We start from the raw sequence: 25,749 nt of genomic DNA, 5'->3' as shown, positions 1-25,749 counted from the left end.
TTCATGTCTTGTTTGCAATATGTTTTAAGTACACCTATTTATTTTTTAAAGCCAGTCACTTGACTTTACGAAAGAAGGCAGTGGCAGCATGTGCACACGCTTAACGCACGCCCGTCGCCTGTAAAAGATAGAGAAATTGCATCTTCTATGCCCCCCCCCCACCAGTTTTCAACCCGCTGCCAACATGCATTATTCACAGCGCCAGCACAAGGGCACGAAAAGCCTCCATGCCTAATGCACTCGGGCAAGATAAAAAAAAGACCCATACTTTCATAGCAAATGCCAAATATATTTATATATCTCTATATATATAAACACAAACACACACACATCTGAATCATTATTCGTTTTTTTGAGTTTGTAACTTTTTTGTTCAGCTGATTCAACACATAATTGTAGTCGGGACACAGCCAAGTGGGAAATGCAAGAGTGTTGTATCTCTCGGGCAGTTTTTGAAGGCGGACCAGGATCATGATGAAATGGAGAGGTGGGCTAGAACAGGTATGGAGTGAAATTTCGATTTAAAGCTTTCGTGACTGCAGGGATTCATCTTCTTGGTTCTTTCGGTAAAGTCACGTAGAAGGGAAATAATAAAAAGAAAACGTATTTAAATAATTAAATAATATTTAAAAATAATATCATTAAATTATATACTTTTATTATATTATTTTATTTTATTATTATATTAGTTAATTTTATTATGTTTTATTTTTATTATTGTATTATTTCCCTTCTACGTGACTTTCCCGAAAGAAGCAAGAAGAGGTGTGGAGTGTTTTTACAAAACCACATTTAAGAATGAAAACCAAGGACGCCGATGTGAATCGAGAGGGGAGTGTGTACTCAGTGTGCGTCACGTGCCGTGACGTGCAGCAAAACACACGGACGAGGTAAATGGAAGAGAACCCGAAAAGTGCACAAAGAAGCACGTCAGACACACGCTATTAGACACCTGGGGGGGCAGGTGAGTGGCAGTTTTCCATGTGGAGCTTTGTCGAGTTGCCAACTCGAGAGAATATCACAACGTGACTTATCGATTCTCAAAGTCCAACTTCAGGTGAAAAGCACAATCCCTTACAGGACCAAAACCCTCAAAATCTGAAGTGCACTCTACCGAGGACAAAATGGTTCCCACTCATTCCCTGTTAATGGCTCAAACACCTCGAATTTCCATCGCTTCAAACATGTGCTCGTTTGCTCTCCCACCTAAATCACAAATTGGATGGCAAGCTGACAATTCTTTATGACTTCACTCGCAATTGCATATGCCTTGTATATATGTCCCTTGTCTGTTCAGATGGTGGTACAATAGTCGCCGTATAGCTGTTTACTGTTTCTGTAACTCGATTTTAATTGTACTGTGAGCAGTCTAAAAATAACATCTCCAAGCTGAAGAACATATTCTTTCACATTGATTCATGGTTGTGCAATATTTTCGACTTTTTCATGTGACACTGTTATTTTTTGTTCTGATTTATATTTGTTTCACTGCCCTACTTTAATTTACGTTTAATTGCTTCTCACCTGATTAAACAACATACATGTGACTTGACTTGAATTATTATCATCATCATCATCATCGATAGCAATGCTGATTAACGCAGACCTCACAGCCCACTCGCGTATGTCCTAAACGTCTTGATTAGACGGCTTATCAACGCGTGGGCGGCAATGATCTTGTCACTAGCGATCCCCCAACTGTAGATTGTGGGAGTCTCTCAGACAAAAGGAAGGGGTAGACATATGGAGCCTGATCCCCATTTGATGATTGAGTGAGACAAGTCGACGATAGTGAGCACGAATCCCATCTTTACGGTCAAATAACCCTCCACAAGCCGTGCGTACGGCATGGGAGGCCCTCATCCAGCAGTGGATTGACCCAAATCTATCTGTAAACGAAACTCCATCGATGTACTGCCATCTATTGGCCACTACGCAGCCGTGTGCTCTCGTATCGAGCAAATCGAGGCTTTCTTTCACTGAATGGCGACCATTGATAATATTATTTTTAAAAATGCCAATTTTTTTTGTTATTCAAAAAAGCCAGGCTAAGTCTGAAGGCTCTTTTATCAGGAGGGTCCGGAATTTGGATGTTTGATACATTATATTCGAGAGTGTTTTTTTAGCATGTGGGAGGAAAGTGGAATCCTCGGGAGAAAATACGGCATGCATAACGACGGGAACATCACAGTCAGAAGAGCCCTGAACAGACAGAACCATTCAACAGGCTCAATCCAATTTCGATTTAAAGCTTTCGTGACTGCAGGGATTCATCTTCTTGGTTCTTTCGGTAAAGTCACGTAGAAGGGAATTCTTCACCTGAAGACGGCTGCTTGCGTTGTAGCCGAAACGTCGTGAGAATTATTTTATTTTATTATGTTTTATTTTTATTATTTTATTACTTCCCTTCTACGTGACTTTACCGAAAGAACCAAGAAGAGGCTCAATCCAGTTGCTCGACCAAATCGATCTGTGGACGAAACTCGATCGTTGTACTGCCATCTACTGGGCCACCACGCAGCCGTGCGCTCTCCTGTCGAGCAAACCGAGGCCTTCTGTCGATGCCACCGAATACGAGCAGCAACCCGCGATGAAATTGGGTTCTCAAGTGTGGCGAGTTAACGGTCTCGGCACATTGACCGATGGCTGCCACGCACACGCACGAAAAAAAATCGTCACGTAAAAAAAACGTGATTTTTTATTTTATTTTTAGTAACGTAATGAATGTTTATTGCAGCTCTGAAGAGGAGTGATGACCACACTCTATGGGCCAATATCAAGGGGGCCGTGTCCCTCGCGTAAAGAGGCCTAATGAACCGACTCCAGGAGCGGCTCTGTGATGAGATCAAGAGTTCTAAATTGACATGTCGTCGTCGTCGCCGCGTTGAACTGTGGTGATAGCAGAAGTGCAATAAAATGTGGAGCTAAAAAGGGAAAATACCGCTGACGTTAACTGGAAACAGAACATATTGATGCCATTGCTCATCGTGAGTGTATTACACTGCGGTGTATATACCGCGGAGTTATAAGAAATTGTCGCAATTCAGGGTTGCAATTCAATTCACGGATTGTTTGTTTTTGCGTTGGCGGGGAATGGCAGCGCCTCCAGTGGTTGGGGGCCGTCCATAAATGACGTCACGCACCTAGGGGGGGGGGAGCGGTCAGACATTTGTGACGATGTGTGACGAGGGGGGGGGGGGGGTTGAGAAATGTGACGTCACATCAAAATGCGCAACTTTAAATAAATATAGACAACACGTTCTACTTAATTAAATGGACTTTTTAATAAATACTCTGGTTCTTTCGGTAGAGTCACGTAGGTATAAAATAAAATAAATCACGACGTTTCGATCGCAACACTAGCGGTCGTCCTCAGGCGGAAAAAATAATAATGACAATAGTTTAAAGCGATTTGAAGCATGTTTTTTTTTTTGGGGGGGGGGGGGGCAGAGCTTTGTGACGTCATATGTGAGGGGGGGGGGTCTGACTTTGTGTGACGCCGTGTGACGAGGGGGGGGTGGTCAAAAATCGTCCAAAATCACGTGACGTCATTTATGGACGGCCCCTTGGAGGCAACATTGATTTGTTTATTTTTTATTTCGCCTGTGCGTTTGCGACGATTCCAGGCAGCAGCTCAGACCGACACGAAGCTTGGATTGCAGGGATGCATGATGCAATACTATCACAACATTTTCAATTTATATTTTTATATATGTATGGAATCGTTCATGCTTCATCAGCTTTGCCTTTATTCTTCTAAATTGCGAAAGAGGCGAGGTGTTCTCGGACCGTGTTGAAGAATAAAGTGGCATGTTCTTGAGTCTTTCGGTAAAGTCACGTGGATAGGTTCAAAGAAAATACCAAAAAATTATAAATAAGACTACGACGTTTCGATCGCAACACAAGCAATCGTCATCAGGAGAAAAAAAAATGCGGGATAGCTGCTGAGGCAGGATGCTTGTGTTGCGATCGAAACGTCGTAGTTTTTCGTAATTTATTTGTTATTTTCTTTCAACCTATCTACGTGACTTTACCGAAAGACCCAAGAATATGGATTCCTGCACTCACGAAAGCTTTAAGTCAAAAATAAAGTTGCATGTTTCGCATTACGTTTCGAATTTGTGAATGCATATTTAAATTTCGATTTAAAGCTTTCGTGACTGCAGGGATTCATCTTCTTGGTTCTACGTGACTTTACCGAAATAACCAAGAAGAAAATGCATATTTAATGGACACATCACTGCACGACGACGCTCTGTGTGTGTGTGTGAAGCGGTTCGCATTCTGCGCCACGAACCCGGCGAGCCAAAGTTCAAATTACCGCTCACGGACAACATCAGTTACTATTATCTTAACTGCTCCTGGACCTCGCCTAGGTCGACTCAGCATCAAACGAGTAACTGGTGCAGTGTGAAAACATCGCGACATGGGAGACAAAGGCGTGCGGGCAGACGGGCGTGCGTGGTGCTGCCCGCCCAACCTTCCACGTGTGCCGTGCCGGCCTTCATTGGGTGCTAACAGCACTTTCCCCAGCAGCCTGCTAAGGCTATACGGGGGGTGGGGGATCTTTGTCTTTGTTTCAGACCCTGAGGCAGCCACATCGTCTCAAAATTCTGGCGTGGGAGAGAGACCACGCTTTGAAGGTCTTCACGGACAGGCTGACGCAAAATGTGTCAAATTGAAGTGAGATCAAAGAGGGGGGATTTTTTTTTGGTTGTTGTGCCGTTTGTTCGGGCAGTCGGACACGGGGGGATTCGCGACTTTGTAGTGTTGGTAATTTAACGAGTTCTTGTTTAAACTTCATGTGCTGGCTTGATAAAATAATAATGGGGAGAGGTGGGAGGGGAGGGGGGTTCTGCCCCCCACCTTGGAAAAACTTGGTGGGGGTTAACAAGAGACTTGAGCCTGAGACCCCCCCCCCCCAGCTCTCACCACATGGACAGGGAGGTAGGAACCAGCCAGTTCAATATGCAACAGTAAAACAAAGTCTATACTAAAGGGGCTTTTTGTTGTTGTTGGGTTAGCTCGTGTAAATATAAATGTATCGTGAAACCCGCCACCACCCGACACCAGTAATGTTCGTCACGTAAACGAAACGTGCCAACGAGTCACTACTTCAGCACACCGGTGTGTTGGGGAGTAAACCCACACCATTTACAATTCGAGTACCCATTCTTAGCACTTTACGGTTCAAATGAAAGCGCTTGCAATAACAATACGATGTATTCTACGGTCATTTAGGTTAAACACGTCGCTAAGAGACGCTGTATTGTGAAATCCGAACTCGGGATCCAATCCCGTCTTCATCGCAAGTCAATGGCAGCTGCCTCGTGTGTTATATATTTATATCCCCTCTGCTACAGCGCCTCTACACGGAACGTGCCGACGCATCCCAGTCTCTTGAGTGCTCACCTGGCTAAAGGATGTCAACTTGTTAATGGTGCCACTTTTGCAGATAGCGCCAGGTTAGAGGAACAGGCGCGTTGAAGAGGCGCGCATATGCCAGCGTGTGTACACATCGTAATCATGCATACGTACGTGCCATTATACGGTCGCACTCATTGCACACAAATTGCTTGACACAAATGAACCGCAATGCCTCGCTGATCTCGTCAAGGAGCATAAACCATCACGCGAACTCCGTTCATCCTCGCAGCAGCGGAGGCTTTTGGCTAACCGTCGAACAAAGACGGCCACTGCATCGCGCGCTTTCAGGTGTGCTTCTGCGGCCGTCTGGAACACTCTCCCTGCCGATATTAGGAAGCCACTGGAGCTTTGCACTTTTAAATCTAGATCGGAAACTAATTTCTTTTGAACTGCTTTTAGTGTTTAGTTTGTTGGCCTTCCGCCGTATCTCCGATTAGCACGGTTGGCTGCGTATGGCGCGAAAGAAGTTCAACGTACACACGTGCATACAAATAGAGTGACATCAGAGCGACACGCGAGATTAAACAGGGGAGATGTGAGCCGCGCCTGATGAAAGGGAAAGTGGATGCACTAGGCGGATTGCTGTAGATGCACGGACCGATTTCTCGACTCATTCGCTTGGAGGCGGCGATGTAAGATCAATCAGATTCGCTGCACAGCCTCTGCAGCACTGCGCAGTTTTTTTAGCATTATAATGTATTATAGATTAAAAAAAAACATCAACAACAAAAAAAACAGCTGGGCAGGTCTATTCGACACTCGCATTAAAATTTAACGCCCAATGTTAATGAGACACACTGCCCGAGAACAACACACGCTCGTGCGATGCCCTCAAAATAATGGAAACGTCTGAACGTCCAGAAACGCACACCAAGGTCATTTCCTTGGCGTGTGTGATTTATTTTTACTGCTGCGGTTCAAACAAAGGTTTCCGTTACGTGTTCCGATGCAGACGCGCAGCTCCGCTGCATGCAAATTCACGGAAATGACCACTCGTTGACAAGCGTTGACCAAGAATATCCGAGAGGCGGTCTGTTGCATATTGAAAGCCATAGTGGGGACACGTTTGTGTCAAAGGAGCGACGCAGACCGGTGAACTTTGTCAAAGAAAGTCGTCAGCTGGAATTCACCTCCAGTGGCCTGTGCATGGAACCTTGCTAACCTGTTAAAATGCCAGCCAGGCAGAGGAAAACGTCATAAAGTCAGGTGACAGCACTCCACGATCTCGCAGTAAATAAACTGTCACAGCCTGAAGGGCCTTTAATAAGACCCCGTGGTTTAAAAAGAAGGCAGCACACTGTCCCAATGACCCGTCGCATTAAATTACTTTGTGAAATGTATGCCCCACCAGGTTTCGTGGATGGGGAAATAAACAATGAAACATAGTTCATTCTAGATTTGAAACATAGCTGTCATTTATATTATTGTTATGAGAATCGCCATAACAGCGTTGTGTACTTGGGACGAGTATCTGAATAAACCGTTAGAATTTCGGAATTTTAGTATTTTTTTTAGGACAATTTTGGATACTCCCACCCCCAACCCCATAGTGTCGTTTATATCACGTAATTATTATGTCACGTGTCTTTGTGCTAACAAGACCATTGTCACACGACGGCACGTGACACCACGAACGGAGATGTGATATCGTGCAGTGACATCCCTTCCTATATATATGTAAGAAAAATGTCGGATCAATCAGAAGAAAAATTAGTAATTTTTTCCGGATCGCCAGAAATGTCGTAACTAGACCCAAGATTTTCAGACGAAACTATGCACGAATGAGTAAGACAACGCGTCCGTATTATTTCGTAGCGGCGCTTGTCCACCAACCGCATTAAGGGATTGCATTGTGCGACCCAAAAAAAATAAACTGCAGCGCTCCCAACAGTGCCCCTGGCACATTCCGCATGCTACAATGAGAACAGCATACGAAATGTAGTTGGGAAGGAGGTGTGAAATATCAGCAATTACCGGTCTAAACGTGGCTAATTGTGGAAGCCCTGGCATCGTCGTTTCGAGCGCAGTTCAGTGTCACGCCGCGATGGTTTGCGGCGGCGCGCTGTGGCGAGCGCACGGTGCGCCCTCCTGAATTGTCCGCTGGACGCCGGGAAGTGAGTTATGCGAAGAGGCTTTTGCTGAGCCACTTGTGCCATATTACACTCGGCAAAGTCGGTGAGCACCTCGTGCAGTGAAATGCCTCTTATCGGCTTTGTGATTGGGGCAGGGTGCCAGGTCTATTAGTGGATTCTATCCTCTGTGGATATTCACGGAAATTGCTTCTGTTAGTTGATGCGACTTAGGGGAGGTGCAATACAAGTTCGGATGCCACGAATGCTATCTGTGACTGGCGATCCAACGCATTTCACGAACGTTGTCACCACTCCCACACACAACAGCAACAGCCATCATTTGCACTTTGAGGCAAGTGTGAAGTGTAGAAGGCTCGCTGGTAGGAGGAAACGGGACAGATGACTGGCACTACCTGTGCTCCCCCACTGTGCTTTTAGCCGACGGGCGCTCCGCTCGTTGTTTTTACTGTCGCTCGTCCACTCCCCATTGTTGCTGGAGGGCCATTGCCTCAAACTGCCCAGTAACGCCCTTCACGAACACCCTAGACTGAGGTAGATCTTTACAGCTCCACATCCTCCTCAACCGTATCAGCCCATCTCTTCTCAAGCCCGTGATGCGCCCATTTAGCCCCCTCTATTCAGCCAAACAGAAGCTGCTTGGGTATGCAGTGGCTGTGTATGCAGGCTACATTACCCAGCTAATGCAATAAAACTAAATTCAGCCTGGTTAAGCCCACACATGCACAACTATGCACACACTTGCTTGCAACTCTTTCTTAAGCCCTTCGCCAGCGAAAGTTAGTCTCAAGAAGAGCTCAGGCCTCCAGCAGATTTTTAACTTGAGCAGTGGGAGGTATGTGAAATAGAAGGGTAGAGGAAGGGTGAGCGTACGTGGCTCGCACGCCTATGCCACGTTAAGCACAGCTGTGTTGTGCCGACGCGTGTACAATCAACCACGTGGGCACAGTACACCAGAGTCTCGCCTCGGGCAGTGTCTCTTGGAGTGCTTTTGAAAATATATTTCATTTCGCTTCCCTGTGGGAAGACACTCGTGTGAACATTCATAATGAATGCGAGTGCCTGGCGAGAGCTCGGCGAGTTCGTCTCGAGTGGCGGTGTGGAAACATTTACATCTCAGAAACAATGCGATTACATCTAGGATGGACGCATTGAATCGACGATGTTCACGGAATTCTATTTTAAGTTTGTTGTTGTTGCTCTGAGTTGAATGCATGCACCTGATCTAACTTGGGTCTCTGAAGGGGGTTGAATCTGATCGTAGCTCCACCGTGGGTCAGATTTATGGCGGGGTGGGAGAGTGGATTTATGGCGGGGTGGCGTACACGAGACGTTTGTGCATGGCACACAACTGGACTCGCTCGGGAAAGGGGGTGGGCAAAGATACCTCAATCTGGGCCTGGCCCTAACAACCAGGCTTTGACCAGGTTGTAGGTCACGTGGAGACAGTAGAGGCATGCTTATCGTAAGGCTTCTATAGTAAGTTTGTATTTTACAAATTGCACTGGAGAGCCTGTCATCGCGAGTTGACTCTGATTATGTTTTGGATTGATATTGTATTACCTTATCTTCAAATACATTCTCCATTTTGGGCAGATTTAATTGCCCAAATGTTTCCGAATTCACGTGGTAATTGCTTTTTATCTATAGCTCTCAAACGCATTCACAGTTTTATGTATTTCGAAACGTCGTAAATTTATTTATTTATTATTTTTTATATACGTGAATTTACCGAAATAACCAAATAATATAAATTCCTGCAGTCACGAAAGTTTTCAATCAAAGTTTAAGTTGTGTTTATTGTCAGTTATTTTTATTCCCAGCTGCCATGGCGATTGTAAATGCAACTCGAAATATTTTCAAATCACCCAATTTTTTTCCGTTGCAAGTAAATCTTTTAAGAATTAAGGGTAAAATTGCAAATGTAAAAGTTATTCTCGATTTTCCTGCGTACAGAGTTATTAATTTCTTATAAAATATATATGATTCTGTAAAACTGTCTGAACATTGCAGATAATTCTCACATTTGGACCGTACATGATGAATGATTTACACCCCTTTGTCAATCCCATGTTAGATGCAGTCAACGACTCTGGACGCACATTGCAGACGCTAAGGAGATGTACGCAGTCGTTAGTGGGCTTCTTGGTCACAGTACGTCACCCAATTAGCGCTGTAAATCTGATTAAGTAAATTGTCGACCGTTGCTGGTGAGGTAGGAACGGCGAGTAGGTTTGTGTCAGACGTACTGAACTCGGATTGACGGACCTATTCATCCATGCCGGGATGGTATCGAGAGAATCTGTAATGTGCGAGGATGTCTGTACGTGTATACAGTGATCCCTCGTTTATCGCGGTTAATGGGGACCGGAACCCCTCGTGATAGGTGAAAATCCGCGAAGTAGGATTGGCCCCCTAGGAATTTCCGTATATGTGTGTGTGGGTACCAGAATGTTTAAAATATGTATATTTATACTTTATATATATATATTTTACTTAAATCTATTTCATTATAAAACCTTAATATTATACATTCACTCTCTCTCTCTCATACGATACGTATCATGGTGTTCTACACTCACCAATGACAGTAGTATCTTGAGACTTGACTCCAGTAATGACGACGACGACGATGACAATGACGATGACAATGACGACGATGACAGACCTGTGCAGTTCGATGAATGTGATGATGAATGATGATGATGATGATTATGGTGTTACTGCACAGGTATAATGATGCCTTTAAATCAGTTCGAAAAATCCGCGATGCACTGAGGCCGCGAAACTTGAACCGCGAAGTGGCGAGGGATTACTGTATTTGTTCAAAATCTATTCACCATTTAACACGTAGTAGGCTTTCGCGACCAACATTATCCATAAGAGGTTTGTTGGGGTTCGATCGCGTAAGTACGAATGTGTCGTTAAATCCGCCCTTCAGCCAATTAGTAACTTAAACAAAACAACCCACAACATTAACAATTGTACATTTTGTGTGTTTTTTGTAAATATTGTGGGTTTACTCCCCAACACACTGGTGTGCTTAACTGTTGACGTTACAAACCTTACTAATTGGCTGTGTCGGGTGGTGGCGGGTTTAACGGCACATTTATATCTACGCGATCTAACCCAAAAAAACGTATATTATGGATCCACTCGCCATATTTCTTTAAATCATAGATTATTGCCTTCAAAATGACCATCTGTGTTATGAGGATGCCTTGTGAGGCTTTTTGGTGAAATTGCTGATAAGATCTGCACAAGGCATTTCGTTGCACTGTGTGAAGTTTACAATTGGGTGATTTGTTTTTGCATCTGAGAGTGTTACGCGTGTAATTTAACTGGCGTGACACAACAAATTTAGAGATGCGAGTTCGTATCGGATCTTATCGATCGTCCAATTGTGGCTTTGTCAAAACTTCTCGTGCAGGATTTGTAAACAAATAAAACTGGCTTCATGTGAAGAAAATAAAATAACAATTTGTTCTTTTGAGGCAAATGATATTTAACCTGGCTATTCCGTATTAGCCGTCACCTCCACGGCGTCGTACTAAAAGACAGCCTTGGCTATTTGGACAGTAAGCAATTATCCTCAGCACTTTTCATTGACCTCACAGAACCATTTGACACAGTTGCCCGTGATATTCTCCCACTCATGTTATCAGCCCGTGGGCATAGCAACATAGCCCTGAAAGAGGTGATTTTATATTTTCCTAAGTCTGTTGCATGGCTTCATGGCATACTCTATTGCCATCTCGTCTTCAAGGTTACATTCTGAGCTCATTGCTTTTCATATTATCCAAGATGATCCATGTTTAGATATCTAACGACAATTACAATCGACAACAACATTTTATTTCAAAGCTTGCACACGTCTTCCACAAATCTCAATACACTCATTCAATATATTAGCTCTCTCCTCCGTAATATATGGAGTCATTGCTCAACCACCTGTTGAATGGAAAGTAAGAGGGGATCATAAGCGAATTATATAGAAAAGTATCACCCTGGATTAATGGCATATGTTCAAACCTACCTACATTTAAAAAAGACCTGATGATGATGTCTTCTTACATTGAACGTGTACAATTTTTCTTTTAATTACTGAACTCTGCTATTGTTAATATGTGTTTTAATGCCACCAACCGCCAAGCTGATTTCAACCTGAATGCAATGAATTTCAAATGCAATATAGGGATTTTAACACGTAGGTTTTCGCGACCAAAATCATCCATAACTGATTTTCGGGTTAGATTACGTAAATATATAAATGTGTCGTTAAAACCCGCCACCACCCGACACAGCCAACCAGTAAGGGTGTGTTGTACGAGTGACGAATTGGCATGTTCTGTTTACGTGACAACCCTTTACGAGTTGGCTGTATCGGGTGGTGGCGGGTTTTAACGACACATTCATATATTTACGCGATCTAACCCAAAAACCTCTATTATGAATATATGGATTGTTTAATTGAAATCACTGGGTCTGGTCCGAGGAAGCGTGTGGCCCCAATGCGAGCTGGTTCCTCAGTCGCCCACTCAGTATTGATCTGTTACAAAACAATGCGTCCTGAAGGCAGAGAATAATTGCAATATAAACGCACGGTTCTGATGATGATGATTATTGTTGTTGTAAGGCACAGATGTGGAATGAAAGAGCTGCTGTACTTCAGCGCCCTCGTCATGACCCCGCATGTGACGGCTACTTTAAAAATTGTTGTAGTCATTGTTACAAATGAACAAAATAATTGGACCGAAAAACTAAATTACAATTTACGATTGAACGCATTGCTTGTGCCCGGTAACAGAGTCACTTGATGGAATGATAGTGACAAATTGCCTATTGTGCTTTTCAACTACACCCCCCACCGGCCCCGAGTCAGCGAGCCCCACATCACCCGTCACATATCCACAGGACACAAGGCAAGAGGCCACAAAAGAAAGTGTAATTGGATCATGAGTAAGTAATCGACCGCAGACTCACTACTCATTAAAAATAAATTAATTACTGTTCCGTGACAACAGCTGAGCGCCACTAGATATTTAAATATGACACGCATACATTCACAACGCATTGAATTTCCATTAACTCACATTCATCAAAAAAAACACCGCGGCCCTAACAGGAAATATATATAATAGGCAACGTTTTTCGGCAAAAGCCCTTTTCTCTGCTACGAAGAAGAGCCATTGACTGAAATGTCAAATATTATATATATTTATTTTAGTGCCACAGTGTTTCTGACGAATGTGTTTCCGTTGCGTTAGTCGTGTTTGCGCATCACTTTTGTTGTTGTAGTTGTTGTACCAAGCTCGTGTTTATGAAAGTCAGGCGCGTGTCCTCGGCGTGGATTGAAACCGGTGTGGGTTTTGTTGTTATTGTTGTTGCGGTTGTTGTTCCATTCCAGGACAACAATGGACGGGGGTTGTTGCCCATTTCCTTGCGTAAAGCCCTGAGCCAGTCAGTGGCGGAAATTCCTCATTCGTGTGGCAGGGAGCCGAGGGTTTGATTTCCAATTCAAGTTCAAGTTTATTTATTAGGTATAGCCCTGTGAGCCATTCGGCTCTTGAATCGGGTGCAACCGCAACAAACAAAAAACAAAAACACGAACAGAAACATCATAAAGTGAATATGTGACTAAGTGCAAACAGAAAATCCAAGAAATGACGGCAAAATATTGCAGATAAAAAATCACCGTACACCAACGCTGTGTGCAAACATCCCAGTGGGATGCAAGTCAAACAACCAACAACAACACAAGACAACTTAGATTAAGGCCATCAGTCTAACTCTGTACTACAACAAACAAACATGGCTAAACCAATACACTTTTCGAAATCACCAAAATAAAGTCATGAAAGCAATAAAACAGTGATCATTCGTTGTCATTATTCCGACAGTATTTAAACGGCTTGAACGACGGGCTGCCTGTTCAAAGGCAAGGGGCATCACTGCTTTCAATAACGTCCTACCTGTGGATACAGTTATAAATACGTTTCGGGCTCGTGAAATGGGCTGCCGATCGCACGTACAGGCAGCGGCACCACGACTACTCTCGCTCAGAAAGCGAACGAAAGCATCGACTACATCAGAGAGCTAACGGCATCATTTCCCGCGATGTCGCTGCACGGCACTCGCAACGTAACGATGCGAGTGCCCTGTCAATCTCGCGACGTGATCCATCACGGCTTGTGCGTGCACGCACATACAAACGCAGGTCGAAAGATTGCCCCGTGCAGCCTTAACAGACGGATCGGGCAAGCGTCGTCAGCGAGAACCTGCGGAGGTCCACACAGCCACACGAGGCGGTGGGTGGCCAGCACCACTAACCCAATAAGAGCTCTTATGAACTGATTGGGAGTTGGGCAGGACACCTAGCTAGGACATCCGATGACAGTGAGCCAACGTCGTCTTCCGTAAGCATTGCCAGTTAGGCAATATCAACAACAGCACAGAGGCCGATGGCGGGAAGAAGGAAGATGAAGGGAGGTAAAAATGACAACGATAGGAGGAGGTGTTGGAGGAGCATCTCATTCATTCGCGCCGCACCTCGGATGAGCGCGGTTGGCTACGTGCGGTGCGAACGAAGTTCAGCATACACGCGTACATGCACGGAGGTGGCAAGAGATCGCGAAGAGAGGGAGACGTTAACGGGGTGTGCTGCCCGTGCAGCATCGGGATGTGAACGGCTAAAACTAAGAAAATCGTGGGGTAAGATTCACAAGTTCTGTGGAGCAGGCACGTACAACGCGAGCAGCTCGCAACGGATGGGTGATGAAAGGCATTCAATTGAGGTTCATTTTCTTGTGGCAAATCCTACAGCGTCAAAACGGCTTAAAACAGCCCCGAGGTGTGACATCCCTGCGCTAACCTCGCCTTGGCAACTTCAATGTCGTTAGCAGCCGAGCACAATGGCAGAGTCACAGAACGAATCACCACCGCCACCTCCGCTATTGTCGAACACGTTCACACAACCGACTGTGATTTGTGAGTTGTCGACGAACTGCATTCTGAAAGCTGGCAGCAACCCGAGCTCAATTCCTGACCGTGGCTCACATCAGCCACGAGTGAGGTCTGGATCGATTCTTGGATTCCAGCCCCCACAACTCCCCATACCGACCAGACCAGTGCGGTGAAGTATGGTCAAACAACGCCAATGACCAACGTGGCGCTGCAGGGTCCCAGCAGTGGACTGGCACAGTGACTATACATACATAATAGAAAACATCCAGATGCAGATTAGATTTAGGAATGCTTGTACCACGTACAGACATACAGTGTGCAGTGTTGTTCACCCTGACCTTAAGATATATGCTTATTCACTCGTTTGCTTCACCTTATAGCCCTTTGCCTTGTCGATTGCCTGTATAAGCTGCACCTCAATCCCATTTCCAATTGCACCCTTGCCGAGCATATTTTGCTGACCAACAAACACGATGTACACTCTTAAGATGTGCGTGTAGAGGTGACCGGATGGCTCAGTGGTCAGAGGCACTGAAGCCAGCGCCACTCAGAGAGAACTTGGAATTAAATCTGGGTTTCAGCCATCCGTGATTAAAATGGGGTTCTCAGCTGGAGCGAGCTGACGATCTCAGTCCGGTGACCGATGAATGCACACATCAAATCTAAACATTCCAGCTCAAATAATAATTTAACAAAATAGCTTGATCGACATGTGCTACTCTTTGCAGGGTATATGCAAGGTTCAGTCCCTCGTGTGGAATTTCCTTACATCATATTTTGCGGACCACTTTATGACACATGGTGATGCACTGCTAGCCATAACCATGCAAATGCATCTTCATTTCACGACGTAATACTGATGGCATGGATGGAATAGACTTGAGAGAAACAAATAAAACATGGTTGTGTTGAGTTGCTGTGGAGTTCACATTGCATTTTATATGGTCAGCAAGGACTTGTTAACCATCCGAGCAAACATTAATCCTTCATCTCTCATCACCGACTTCTATTCAGGAAAGGCCGCTCTCAAGGTCGCTAAGACAAATGTGCGCCTTTCAAAATGATTACAGACAGGACTGCCTTTCATATGCAGGCTTTCACGACCAATATTATGATTAATAATCGGTTTGTTTTGGATCAGGGTTTTTCCTTTGTTACTAAAAAGTCAGCTATAATCCTCCATCAACCGACACAGCCAGAAAAATCAAGTTGTCACGTGGGCAAACGTGTCAATTGATTTTGTTTTAAAATAACCAAATTAACCTCAACCAGGCTAACGACATAAGGCTGCCTGCTGCCTGAAAACGAATTGATATTGATCATTAGGAGTTCTAATCTAATTAGTCTTATTCGATGACACTGAATTAAACTCATAACAACATTAAATAACAATGGCCAGCAAGGCTATTTAAATTGATCACTTAATTTTAACATCCTAACACCAACAATCTTTTCAATCAACCTTCATCACTAAATCCTCATCCTGGTAATGTAAGCTTTTTTTTTAAATGAAGTAATTGTAAATGTTGTAGTGGGTTTCCCCTCCAACATATTCGTGTGCCGCACTAGTAACGAATTGGTATGTTTTGTTTAAGTGACAAACCTTACTATGTGGCTGTCGGGTGGTGGCGGGTTTAATGACACATTTATATTTACGCGATCTAACCCAAAACAATTACAAGGTGACACCATTAATTATTTAAAGACAATCATGTAAACAAATATCAACATCTCTAATTTACCTTAACTCATATGTTGTAATAAACAACAATTATTTTTTCACCTGACAATTATTCTAAACTATACCTTTTGCAGCACCCCCCTATGTAGGACATTTTATTTACAATTTAACCTTTACGATAACTAATATCAATGATAACGAATACAATACGCCTTAATATGATTAACGAGAGCTTTTTTTTACCAACAATGTAATTCACTTCACCTTGATGCACTATTTTTAACCCTGTAAATTACGACCAATCAACCAACTCATTATTGAATCCGATTCACCTGCATGGCTGTTGTGATGACGTCATTGCACCCATTCAATTACCCAGATCCTGCAAGCACATTCATTCGAAATCTGGCGTTTTGCAAGCACCCGATTATGCTGGCTGTAATCTCTGGCGAAACGTTGTACACAATTGTCAACATTTTTTGCTGGCGCTTTTTCAACGTTACCAGTTTGCTGAAAATCAAATTACCTGGCACATTTTCCCACGCGACAACTTGCTTAGTTTGGCTGTCAGGTGTCGGAGGGTTATATAGTTCAAGTTGACATCATACCTACATGACCCAAACCCAAAATAAACAGATTATGAATCAAGACTTTCTCATTTATAGCATAATCTACACAAATTTAATTCGTATTCCCTGCTGTGCTGTATTTTTTTTATGCCAGGCGAGGGATTCCCATGCCCAACATGGCCACAAACGCTAATTGCCTCACCCAGCATGTGTCTGATTATATCGGTCATCCAGCATAGCAAGTTAATGCACGCTCCTCTCAATCTCCTGTTTACCGTATTCTCGCGATTAGAAACGAATTTCACGACAAAATGTGTTCCCAGTGGCAATACGGTTATATAAACCTGGCCTCTCACACACACATGCCGGATTATAAGATACACTCCAAACTTTTGCTTTAGAATGCAGGGGGTGGGAGGGGGGAGCAAGAAAGTGAATTTTATGATCCAGTGAATATGGTAGTCCTTATATGATCACGTAACTCAAGAGTCTGAAGGCTATTTTACACGAGAATCCTGTTCTGGGATGAATCACGAATTTAGTTTGTTTTCCACGAGTATTCAATTTAGGCATTTTACGGTTCGCCCCTGTTGCGATTCGATGCAAAGATTGTGTTGGGTTTTTTTGAGCTGGGGGAGGGGTGGCGCTAAGTGGCAGCAGGAGTCACGTGAATCCACTGCATGCAACATCTCATCAGCAGCAGCTGTTGTAATGAGGTTTGTTCGAGTGAATGCCGCCATCCACTTGGAGTCTTCTTATGCCCAGTTGGCCACCACCTGATTCACCCCACCCACTATCCACAATCCCTCCCTACTCGCTAGCGGAGTAAGAGCTAAGGGCAGGACAACTATCTAACCCCAAAAAACCTCTTATGGCAGGAAAACCATTCATTCGAAAATGATGCCTCCTCCAAGAACATAAGAAAAAACTGCTGCTCGGAGAGGAGAGAGACAGACAGACAGACAGGGGAAGGAAAATGTTACATTTAAGAGCAATACACAGTGCAGAGTTTCCCGAGGGAAAGGGTAACGAAACACCAAACACATGACATGGACACGAACACAAAGAGCGCACGTCCCATGCCGAAGGTTTGAACGAGGACCCCTTGACAAACGCCCCGAGTGATTTGGAGAAGCCTGTTGCAGGCATTGGCGGGTGGCAGTCCCGTGGACAGCTGCAATGACTCAAAAGCACCTTTTTACCAAAGTACAAAACCTACCTTCTCGTTTCTACATCAATGCCGCCATCCACAGGAATCTTCTTACAACATTCGTTCAGCAAATGTACTGTCGCTGGTAACCCAGAGGAGGAGGGACAGGACTCTCAAAACACGACTGACAATAGAATTGCCCTCCCGAAGGAGACCTCCTGTGAAGCCACCGGTGATCCAGCCGCGGTGGCGAGATGTTACCTCCCTTGCCTGGTACGCAGGAGGGGCTTGGGTTCGATCCAGACCCTGACACCTGTATATTTGGAATTTGCGTGTTCCCTCTGCTCGTGGTCGCGTGGATTTTTCTCCGGGTCCTCCGATTTTCCCCTCCATATTCACAAAAGAACGCGCGTTTACAGTATTTGGCTGCTATACATTTCCACATGACAAGCCATTTCGTTGAGCTATCATTTGTGGCCAGGTCGCTTCTCAAAATAGCTATATAGCTCAGTGGGCCTTAGCTGGTACAATAAAATAGTTCATACTTTTTAAAATAAAGTTTTGTAATAACGTTTGGCCAATGTAAGGGACGACTTCCATGTCGCCGCATTGCAAGTGATCTCCAACGGGACATTGTAGGCCCTTGCCCAGGGGGTAGCCACCGCTCTGGGGGAATATTCCCTGCTATTTTGCGGAGAGGGCTTCTCTGCCACACCCTTATAGCACTGGGCAATTCAGCCTCGCAACCAAACGGAAATTGGCCCCTTCGAGACGGCTTTGCCCCCTAACGGCTTTGCCATACAGCACACACACACACAGGTGCTGAGACTTGCACCAACCGGTGGTTCTCGGAAGAGAACGCTTCATAGCTCTCTGTCTTTCGGAGGTGCTGTGCATGGGCACTGTCGGTGCGAAAGAAGTTCAACATACGTACGTTAATATTTGACTTCGGCTGTTCACTGTGGGGGGGAGGGGATGGGGTCACTCTCAGCAGCTGTGAGGGCGTGACCGAAGGGATACGTTTGACGGTGGTCTGGCAGGACTGTGACACCGACAGGGTTGACGTTCTGACTGCTGACCTAATGAGAGGGGACTTTGGGTTAGGCATCCGTGAAAAAGAACTTCATGGCTCATCGGATTTCTGCCAGGTTAAAGAACGATTCTGAGGAGGAGCTCAGGAATCCTCCAGCGTTTTGGCGCTGTGGGCACCTTCGTGGCCACCCCCTAGACTCTCCCCCCCCCCTCTCTCTCTCTCTGCGATGTCGGGATGTCTCGCGGTCACCGTCGCCGTGCCCCCAGTCCACGCGGTGTTCACCCGCTACCCCCGAGATCCGGGTTCGCGTCGTGTCCCCACGGTGCTCTACTCCCCCCCCCTCTCTCCTTTCCCGATGTCACAATACGGTGGGCGACGTTCAGAGTCTCGGGATGTAATTTGCATGAATGTTGCTAAATAAACACAAGATTGCCATCGTTATAATTCACAGATTTTTAAAATGTTGGTACGCGTGTCGTTACGAGTTGGCTATGCACGTGTCAATTGACACTCTGGACACTCTTGCAAACGGGAAGTTCCATCGCAAGGGATTATTATCTAGGTGAAATATAAAAAAAGGCGTAAATCGCAGCAGAGGGGAAAACAAAACCCATTCTAATTTGGAATAAAAAAAGCAAGTTGCTCTGCTTCTACAAATGAATGCTAGATTCACACAAGCCAAGGTAATTGTGTTAACCATTTATTAATGGCAACCACGTGACCGAGGTAAACGCTGACACACCCAGGCAATACATGAGACGTTAAAGGCTCTGGGGCACAGAGGAGATGTTAGTTCCCTCGCCCGGCACGTGGAAGGTTGTCCCATTAGAAACACTGACCCTGACCGATGCCTCTTGTCTATTTGGAGTTGGCGTGTTCTCTCTCTCTCTCTCTCCCGTGTTGGTCGCTTGGATTTTTCTCCAGGTCCTCCAGTTTTTTTGCCCACCACAATTAGAAAGCCGCTTTTAGATTATCTGGCTGCAATTACAACTTCCCACGGGTGGTGATGATGAGCTGTGGCCAGGTGGCCTCTGAAAAATAGCTAATAGCTCATTGGCTGTAAAAATGAAATGGTTCAGTTTAAGTTTAAGACGCGTACAATGCTCACGACTGTGGTTTGTAAAAAATAATTCGTGGAATTTTAGACGAAACAACATAAACTACAAGCGCGTTTAAGTAGCTCGTGTGACTGCGGAATTTTGGCACTTACAAAAAACGTAGCCCTTTGATTCCCTACACGTTTCTGAGCAGGAAAACAAGCAATTATTCCTATATTTCCCCCCCCCCCCCATTACCATTGTATCATGACAGTTGTCTGCATGAATATAAACTCCGTTAATTGTGCGTGCTGTATCCAACAATCACATCATTTGAGTGTATACATTTGTAATGACTGGTAGACATCCCCATGTTGACAATTAAACGATTAAAGAACAATGTTCCCATTCCTGGTACATAGCATCTGGCTCCAGCAACTGATTTCCTAATGCTGCCATTAAATGAAAGCAAAACAACTAACATTTATGCGTTCTTGACAAAGGAGGACCAGGGAGCTCAGGGTCAGAACACTGTGACGTCACCGCTAAGAACCCTGTTTCAAATGAAGGTTTCAGCGCCCGTGATTAAACCAGGTTCAACATTGCATCGATAAAGTTGATGGTCTCATAACGGTCGCCAATGTTTCGCGCCTCCGATTTGCATGGTTGGCTACTTACGGTGCGAAATAACGTCGGTGAAAAAATCAAATAAAAAATGTGCTGCACCCGAAACGTCGTGATTTAATTTATTTATTTTTATTTTATTTTTTCACCTACGTGACTTTACCGAAAGAACCAAAGAGTATGGATCCTTGCAGTCACGAAAACTTCAAATTTAGAATGGTGCGAAATAAGTTCAACATACATACACAAACACAATGTCTGCAGACACACACACAAAAAGCCCATCACGTTAAATTTGGTATTTCAAATCATCTGTCAAAATTCCACCTCTGAGAATTAAAATTTCAGTTCGTGGAATTGGCCAAACATCCCAATGCAGTAGGATCTTCAAATAAAAAATATTGAGGCATGGGATAGCTTTCATGGGTAAATAAAGAGCATTGTTATTAGTGTTGTTAACGCAAAGGGAAATGAGAACAGTTTTAATTGTACACCTTGGGGTATGTAAAACTCTTGCCCTCCAACTATGACAGAGTATGAATAGCGATCCTAATAATACTTCATGCAGCCTATTGTTACATTTTCAATTCAGCTCATGCTAATAATTTGGATTTAAACTCACCCTGTAATCATTGCCCCCCCCCCCTGCTCGCCCCTCCCTCCTTGTGAGTCTATGGATTACATAAAGTTGATATATGTGGTCACGAATGACGTAAAGAATCGCTTACATTTTACATTTAACACTGGTGAATGTAGCGGCCTCTAGTGGCTGTTGGGGGTCATGTGAACCAATTACATAAATTACATACAACGTACAAGCCAATAAAAAATAAATATTTTTTATCACCCACACCATTCAAAATGCATATCATGAACATAATTGGATACGTTATTATTTCGACGCCCGTTTAATTAAAACCTGTTATGGCACTGGCCACAAAAAAGCAGCCACGTCAACACTGCACGCAGTGATGGAGAGCAAAGGTCAGAAGCAGAATGCCCTCATAGGAACAACGTAATACTGCCACTGAGACAAAGGTCCCACGTATAGCCTCAACAGACTGTTGGGGCAAGTGCCGTTAGCGAGCACCTATAAAGGCCGACACGGCACTCGAGGGGGAAAGGTGGCCAGGACCGCGCCGTTTATCTCCCGAGTGGCGATGTTTACCCACCCCACTAGGGACTCAACTGAGGCTGAATCGACCTAGGGGAGGCCCAGGACCAGTTCGGATAATCGTCACTGGTGTTGGCCGTGAGCGGGAATCGAACTTGGGTGGCCGGGTTCATAGCGCAGCAAGCTAACCGCCACACCACCGCTCCGCAAACCATACACACGCACGTGCAATCAAAATTAGAAGCGTGTGGCAGCGACGAAAATGTGGAGGTGATTTATTAACACGGCCCCGGGTAATGCGGCGCTGGGGGATTATATTGGAAGGGATTCGCAGTTGGAATTGGCGTTCCTGACAGAATGTTCGAATCGTGACCAAGTCTGGATGCAGGGATTTTTTTAGACGTTAGCTAAGGGGACACGAAGAGCGTTGAGAAGAATTACACCCGGCAACGGTACTGCCCCAAAATTATTGATGTACGCGTTCTCGATACAGAGTGGACATACTGCACACATATGAGAAGGTCTACTTGACCTAACGCTAAGAGCTTATTTTCAATGGGTACATGTTAATGATGTAAAGGAGTGGAGTGGTGACGCATGCACATGACTGCTGCGTCAGTTTTTTCACGGTTGTGCTGTACATGGCTCTCCGACGTGCTTTCGGGGGTGTGCCGCGTGTCGTTCAGGGCGATGTCCGACGTTTCGTTCCATGTGATGGGGAGCTTCTACGGGAGCTTTTACACTTCTCAGCACGCGGAGCGACATGTGGGACATGCTGAAGGACACGCGGCACGAGCTGACAACGCATGATGCAGCGGTGAGTGTACCACTGTGCAATGAACTTGGTGGTGAGATGTTAACTATCTCAGGTTTTTTCGGTAAAGTCACGTAGGTAAAACATCAAAATTAATAAAAAATAAAATAAAATAAAGAATCACGACGTTTCGGAGGCAGCTAATCCGGCTGTGACGGTCCCACCTGATGACTGAGACTTGTGTTGCCTCCGAAACGTCGTAATTTTTTATTTTTATTTTATTTGATTTTTATTAATTTTGATGTTTTACCTACGTGACTTTACCGAAAAAACCTAAGAATATGATTTCTTGCAGTCACGAAAGCTTCAAATCTAGAGTTAACTATCTCGCCTGGTATATAGGAGGTCGTGGGCCTCCTGTATATTTGGGGTTTGCATGTTCTCCTCGTGGTCACGTGGATTTTTCTCCGGGCTTTCCCTCCACATTGAGAGACATACGTTTGGAGTGTTTTGGCTGCTATACACTTCGACGTGATAAGCCACTTTGTTGAGCTATCAATTGTGGCTAGGTCGCTTAAGAAAAATAGTGACCCTGAGTGCAATTACCAGCCCACGGCTAACCATCAGTGGTGAGTGATATTCTTAACTAATTTGCCTGTTTATTCACTAAACGCCGAATAAAATAAAGTACGTTACACAATAACATAACAAAAACAAACATACATTTTACATCTTTAATATTCATGATGACGATGACAATGAGATAATGGGGGAAGGGGTAACTAGAAGGTAGGAGGGGCAGCCCGCCCTCCCCCTCTTCCTCTGGGTCATCAGTGACCGACAAACAGACGCAAAATACGGCGTCGCGATGCCACGCGCTCGATGTGATGCCACGCGCTCTCTGCGCTGCGAAAATCGCATCAAAACAGACGGACAGCTGACAAGCTGCAATAAAGCGCCACGGGTGGCGCGTTGACGCGGAGGAGAACTGCGGCCTCACGGCATTTGTAAATGCGTGGTTGCGGACCGTGCTTACCCTTGGATACTCACATTTCCAGGCCGCGGTTGGTGAATGGGTATACAAATAAACACATTCCTGCGGAGGGAGCTGGTAGGAACGTTGGGTTGCTCGGTCAATGGCCAGGGTCAACGGCGGCGTGGTGTATTCCGCAAATATGCCCGACTGTGAGGGCGAGCACAAGCCTGCGTGAGTAGGTTAAACGTTGAGTTTTATAAGGGCACCACGGGGTGACCAGCCCCTCCCCACCCAGCCCCACCCCTCTCACCCCCCACCCAGCCCCACCCTCCCCACCCAGCCCCTCCCCACCCTCCCTATCCAGCCCCTCCCCACCCTCCCCACCCAGCCCCTCCCCTCCCTACCCTCCCCACCCAGCCCCTCCCCACCCTCCCCTTCCCACCCAGCCCCTCCCTCCCCACCTAGCCCCTCTCTGCACGACGGACGGAAGGACACAATAATCCCCTGTTGGCTGGAGGAACCAGTGGGTTCCTACCAGTATGAACCGTGTATATATATGTAGTCCGCGGCTGGCAAGTCGGTGGTTGGCGAAGGATTGCTGTACGGTCAAACATTCTCTCACGATAAAGTCACGTAGAAGTTAAAAAATAAAATAATAAAAATAAAACATGTTTTTTTTATTATTTTATGATTTCTCTTCTACGTGACTTTACCGAAAGAACCAAGAAGATGAATCCCTGCAGTCACGAAAGCTTTAAATCGAAATTCTCTCACGACTGGCATGGCAAGGGGCGACCTTCATCCTGCAGTGGCGGATTGAAGACTGCTGGCTGTACGGTGATGAAAAATTAACCCGTAAAAACTAAGTTTTTCACTATAAATCCTTTATATGCGTGGCGGCTAGAGTCCTCTCGTCCTCTGGCTTGAGATGGCTGCCACCTATGGGTCAGATGATTGCCTGCCACCATTAAGCAATTGGTAATTAAATATAAAAAAAATTCCTAAAAAGTGTAAAATTTTGAAAAAAATTTTCACGAAAATGTATTGTCACGCACAACGAGTCTGTGTGGAAAATGTCAGCTCGATTGGATCACGGGAAGTGGGTTAAAAAACGACCGAAAGATTTGCACGGTCGTAAGCGCGCAAGCAAGCAAGTGAACTTAATATAAAGGATTTAAAAAACATTAACCTACCTGTGGCTTTTATAGCTACCAAAGCGAAATATTATTCTAAAGCTGTGCATAACTTGTACTGCAGTGAAAAGTATCATCGGTGTTGTTCATAATACTTTATATATAACAATGACTGAAAACTTTTCCACTTGTGTCGCACAGTGGGTTGTCTGGCCAAACCCACGAATAAGTGTTGTTGGCATTGCAATGACTGTTTGACATTGAATAGGCACTTGGAAAGAAGATTTTTTAAAGAGAAAAGCTCACGGGGGCCCTGCGCTGGTTGAATAAATGACCTCGATTTAAAAGCCAAGGCAAGTAAACAGTGTTGCTCCCGGTGCCTTACCCAGCCTCCTGAGAATAGCTTCCTGCAGGGCCCCGGTTGGAAATGTCCACTTTTGCCCTCAGTGCTCAGCGAGACTGCCGAATCAGGTGTCACCGTCACAAAACCGTGAGGAAGGGCTCTGGCCTTGCTCGGTGTGACGAGACCGAGCGCCCCCCCCCCCCCTCCCCCAAGAGCTCGCAAGAGCGAACTTAGCGAGGTGTAATGGCACGGGCCGTTCCCCAATCGATCTTGCGCCGGTCTCCGAAGGCCGCGTCGAGACTCGTGGACTCGCCACGTTGCACGAGGGGCCTCGCAAGCCTCAATTTCAGATCACGTTGAGCTCGTTAATCAACGGCCAAGATATCTGCTCGTTCTTTCTCGAAATAAGCCGTGGCAGCTCTTATTTTTCTTTTTTTCCAAAAACCTGTGCCCTATACCACAATAAAAGTAGAACTGCAGCAGTCTAACAATTTTGACAACGTCACTGGCACGCACGCACTGACACATATTCCGCAAGTTGACCTAATCTCCGTTTAGGTTACTAGTGGCAGGAAAAGAGGAATTTATTCTCTGATAATCCTCAAAACATGGCCAAGAGCTAACTCAAGTTGGTAAAGAAGCAGACTTAATCATGAGCTTGTTTGTTTATATCCCAGCAGCCAAGACCAACCTGGTCTAAATCATTACCATCACTCCCATATGCATCACTCCTATCATCGTCATCATCATCATTGTCACCATCAACATTGCCATCAGCATCATCACTCCTTTAATTTAAATACAATTATCACTAATCGATTGATTAACACTGTTTTTAAGAAAGTCAACATTGAT

The sequence above is a fragment of the Lampetra planeri genome, chromosome 5 (genome assembly GCF_965212315.1).
Source record: "Lampetra planeri chromosome 5, kcLamPlan1.2.h2, whole genome shotgun sequence".
Lineage (NCBI taxonomy): Eukaryota > Metazoa > Chordata > Hyperoartia > Petromyzontiformes > Petromyzontidae > Lampetra > Lampetra planeri.
The sequence above is the reverse complement of the archived record's forward strand: the minus strand, read 5'-3'. Positions refer to the sequence as shown.